This window comes from Ascaphus truei, chromosome 11 (genome assembly GCF_040206685.1).
Source record: "Ascaphus truei isolate aAscTru1 chromosome 11, aAscTru1.hap1, whole genome shotgun sequence".
Classification (NCBI taxonomy): domain Eukaryota; kingdom Metazoa; phylum Chordata; class Amphibia; order Anura; family Ascaphidae; genus Ascaphus; species Ascaphus truei.
Genome location: NC_134493.1, coordinates 14,830,108 through 14,834,807, shown reverse-complemented (window position 1 = coordinate 14,834,807; position 4,700 = coordinate 14,830,108).

Below are 4,700 nucleotides of genomic sequence, written 5' to 3'. Positions count from 1 at the left end.
ACCCAGCTGAGGAGTTTTCTTGGATGAGATCAGCTCCGGAGCGAGTGAGCGGAGTAGGTGAAATCTCGCAAGACTTGGAGGAGAGCACGTGACGCGGAAGTGTGCGGTGGTTAGACGCCGGTACATGGAGCAGAACGGCGTGGAAAGGACTCTAAAATCAGGTCTACACCTATACAATTGGAAATTAGCGAGTCGGGGCACAAACTCAATGTGAGAGACTCAGTTTGGTTAAAATCTCTTCAACTGCCCGTTTTTATATTTACAGAGTGTGAGAATTTTATTTTTATGTTGTTAGGAGTTGTTTTTAATAATACTGTGTTGCGCTATATATGTTCCCTCTCTATCCTCATCATATGGTATTTAACTGAGATCAAAATTCAATCAAGAAAGAAAACAACTGACATCCCTACTCAAGTTAACTGCAGAGTTCAGATCCCAATTGTGTGGATAAAGGCTCACATTTATTTTCTAAGGGTGAGTGTATGTCTCACCATCTGCTCATGACGCTTGATTAGACATACTACCCTATGTTTTTACTCCCCCCCTTCACTTTTTCTTTCATTTGCGCCTTGGTCATTTTACCATATACATATGTAATAATATCAAATCTATTTCATTTTTTCAAATAGTCACTTTGACCAGCAGCTTTAACATATAACTTTTATTCTTGTGACAGTGTTGACATATGTTCTCAAAAGTTACATACATTTAAACCTTTGTAGCGCTGCTTCCCCCACCATATGGGAAATGTGGTGGCTACTGAGTGTGTGGTGCTTTAGCTGTGGCTCACAGGAAGCCTGAACCTCCACTGCTGGGAGCCCGGGGTGTACCTGGTCTGTCTGGTGACAGCACCTCCACCTGTGAAGGATCCTGACAATGCCTCATAACCCCATTCACAGGACCCAATGCAATAAGATCACACACTTGTATTTAATAATAGTTTACTGAACACAGGTTCAACTAGATATATCCTTAACCCACATACAATATAGGCCTCACATGGCCATAGCCCCACCATGCACTCCAACCGTAGTGTCCACATTTGAAGGGATTTCCCCAAAGTACTGAGGGGCCCCTGGTCACCCAACCTCCATAATGTCCACAAGAGCCAACCCACCCCATGTGATAAACAGTGCTGCCCACAGTAACTGAAAGTGTTATAGTTGGTGAACGTTGTGAGGTACCTGCCCGGGTACTCCAGCACCCGGGTATGGCCGAAAATCAAAAGGGATCAACTGATCCAGCAATGTCGATGTTAGCAAAGCCTCCGCCTCTGCATGGGGTGAACTCCGGTAGGAGGGTCTCACCTTTGATTGTCTATGATAGTGTAGTGGTGGTCCTGCCCTAGACCATAGTCCGCAAAACGCTGTGCGGTGTCTTCAAATGGCATTATACACTAACTGTATACAGCTACAGGGGAAATGTCCCTAGCTAAGGGGTTCCCTGTAGCAGCCATAGTTACATAGTTACATAGTTACATAGTAGAGGAGGTTGAAAAAAGACGTACGTCCATCAAGTTCAACCTATGTTAAATTTAGACAACAGATACTTTATCCTATATCTATACTTACTTATTTATCCAGAGGAAGGCAAACAAAACCTCCCAGAGTCATTTAATCCAATGATGTCTCATAAGGGGAAAAATAAATTCCTCCTGACTCCAAGAATTGGCAATCGGATTAATCCCTGGATCAACATATTTCCCATGTATACTTATTTGGTATACCCCTGTATACCTTTCCTATATAAAAAGATGTCCAACCTTTTTTTGAACAAATCTATTGTATCTGCCATCACAGTCTCCATGGGTAATGAATTTCACATTTTAACTGACCTTACTGTAAAGAACCCTTTCCTTTGTTGCTGGTGAAATCTCATTTCCTCCAGCCTTAAGGGATGGCCCTGAGTCCTTAGTACTGCCCGTGGGATGAATAGTTCTTTTGAAAGCTCCTTGTATTGTCCCCGAATATATTTGTATATAGTTATCATATCCCCTCGTAGACGCCTCTTTTCTAATGTAAATAAATCTAATTTAACTAGCCTCTCCTCATAAGTTAGATTGTCCATCCCCTTTATTAATTTGGTGGCTCTTCTCTGCACTCTCTCCAGTTCCATAATGTCTTTTCTTAGGATTGGTGCCCAAAATTGTACTCCATATTCAAGGTGTGGTCTTACTAATGCTTTGTAAAGGAGCATAATTATGTTTACTTCCCTTCCATCCATTGCCCGTTTGATGCAAGATAAGATCTTGTTTGCCTTTGCAGCTACTGCATGACTTTGGGCACTAGTGCTAAGCCTGCTGTCTACAAGCACTCCTAAATCCTTCTCCATCAAGGATTCCCCCAATTTATCCCCATTTAATTTGTAATTCGCCTTTTTATTCTTTCATCCCAAATGCATAACCTTACATTTATCTGTATAAAACCTCATTTGCCATTTGCCTGCCCACGTTTCCAGTCTCTCCAAGTCCTTCTGAAGAGAAATTACATCCTGCTCTGATTCTATTACCTTACACAATTTAGTATCAGCAGCAAAGATGGAGACTTTGCTCTCGATGCCAACCTCAAGGTCATTAATAAACAAGTTAAAAAGCAGGGTTCCCAGTACCGATCCCTGAGGTACTCCACTCACAACTTTAGCCCAACCTGAAAAGTTCCATTTATGACAACCCTCTGTTGTCTTTCCTATAACCAGTTTTCAATCCAGGTGCATATAATATTACTGAGTCCAATTTGCTTTATTTTGTAAACCAACCTCTTGTGTGAAACCGTATCAAAAGCCTTTGCAAAATCTTCGTAGACCACATCAACTGCATTACCCTGGTCTAAATTCCTACTTACCTCCTCAAAGAAACAAATAAGGTTAGCCATGATCTGATTAGGTGAGTCGGGCCTATCTTGGAGCTATACTCCTAATTGCCGCCATTTGCACTTGCTACTGCGCACCCCCTCCCACCCCCCTGCACACTCCCCAGCCACTGCTTCATATGGAAAGGTAAGGGGACAAACAGGGGACCAAGGGGACCCAGGCTATACTTTTAACCAACATGTCTAACGTATTCAATACATGTTAGATTCTGTCATCAATCTACATCTACAATTTTTTTTTCTACTACAGTACGGTGAATAGCCATATTTTTGTTGGGTTTCCAAGAATACATCGTATGTAATAGAATTTTTTAAAAGTAGTTTTTACAGTATGTTGTGTGTGAATTTAAAACAGCAGTTGAAGCAATATCCTACATGTGTTTTATATAAATGACTTCTGTACTAAGAGAAAACACTTGTAGCATTTAAGAAAAAAAAAAAGTTTTAAATATATTTTGAATGTTTCTAAGGCTTGTAATATAGTGGCGCGCGCTTGACTGTGCAAACGCCCGTTTTTGAGTGTACAGTCTGTGCTGCTGTGAGCAACAGGCTTGGAAGGTACTGTGTGTGTGTGTCACTGTGTGTTTGTGTGTCACTGGGGAAGCATTTCGAAAGTGACAGCCCCATTCCCCTTCTGGTAGGCTCTGGCTCTTGAGCCCCACCCTCTCTCTTGCAGTGCACCAATTGTATCTTGTAACTGCACAGAATCATATTCTAGGACTACATTGCCCACACTGCTGTGCAGGAACTGAATGTAATAACCATGAGCAAGCAATCGATTATAGGAGAACGGATTGATCTGCAGGTAGCTAATCACTTGTCATTGTGCAGATTGTATTGATGCACATATTGAAGGTGAAAATAAAATTTTTGGTTTAAAAAAATGGCAGTTTGAACATCAGCTTTACACATCAACGTGCTTAAATGATTTAGTACCAATTATCCTTAACCGCAAATTGCCACAACTATTGCTGATTGTTGCGTACGTCACAATTAGTGGCATTATAAACATCTGTTTTTCTTTGGCTAACCAAGGTATATGATTAGTTACGTCACATCTTAAAGAAATATCAGGTTAGAATGATTTGGTATTGCTAATGAACACATATTCGTTGACTAGAAATACACGGAGGCTATTACTTTGAATTATTTTTGATTAACACCTTTCATTTCTTGAATTCATGAGCTATAATGACATAGCTATTTAAAGGAAGCCAATTGAACACTTACTTCATGGGTGAGATGGCGGATGCAGAGATCGAAATGAAGGTACAGTTCAGACAAATTATTATGAGGAGAAGACTGGCTTTGGAGGAGAGACAGAGGAGAGGGTCAGGATAGGAGAGGGAGAGGGAGGAGAGGGACAAGATGGGATAGGAGAGGGAGAGTAGAGTAGAGATGAAGAGTGTGACAGGATAGGAGAGGGCGAGGGAGAGGACAGAGAGGCGACATCAATGCTTATACCGTGAATGTACCCTTTTGTAGGGGCTTACTGAGGATTAAATAATTAGCAGATATCACTGAAATTCAGCAGCAATCTTAGCTCTTTATGCAGAGTTAAGAGAAAATTTAGATTTCTTAACAGGCAGAGGTTGCGCAGTCCATGGCGTTGGTAAAATGCTATGCTCATTACAATTTCTTGCTTCTGCATCTCTTCAGACAGCTGTGGGCATAGTAGGCGGGATCTCGCAGTCGGCATTCTCGCGGGCCTTTAGCCAGTTTCTATGTGCACTGACTAGAAGCGCTAGGAATTATATTCATTTTCCAAGAGAGCAGACAGAGTGTCTGGAATTCAGGAATGGCTTTTATACCATAGCCGGGCTACCATGCATG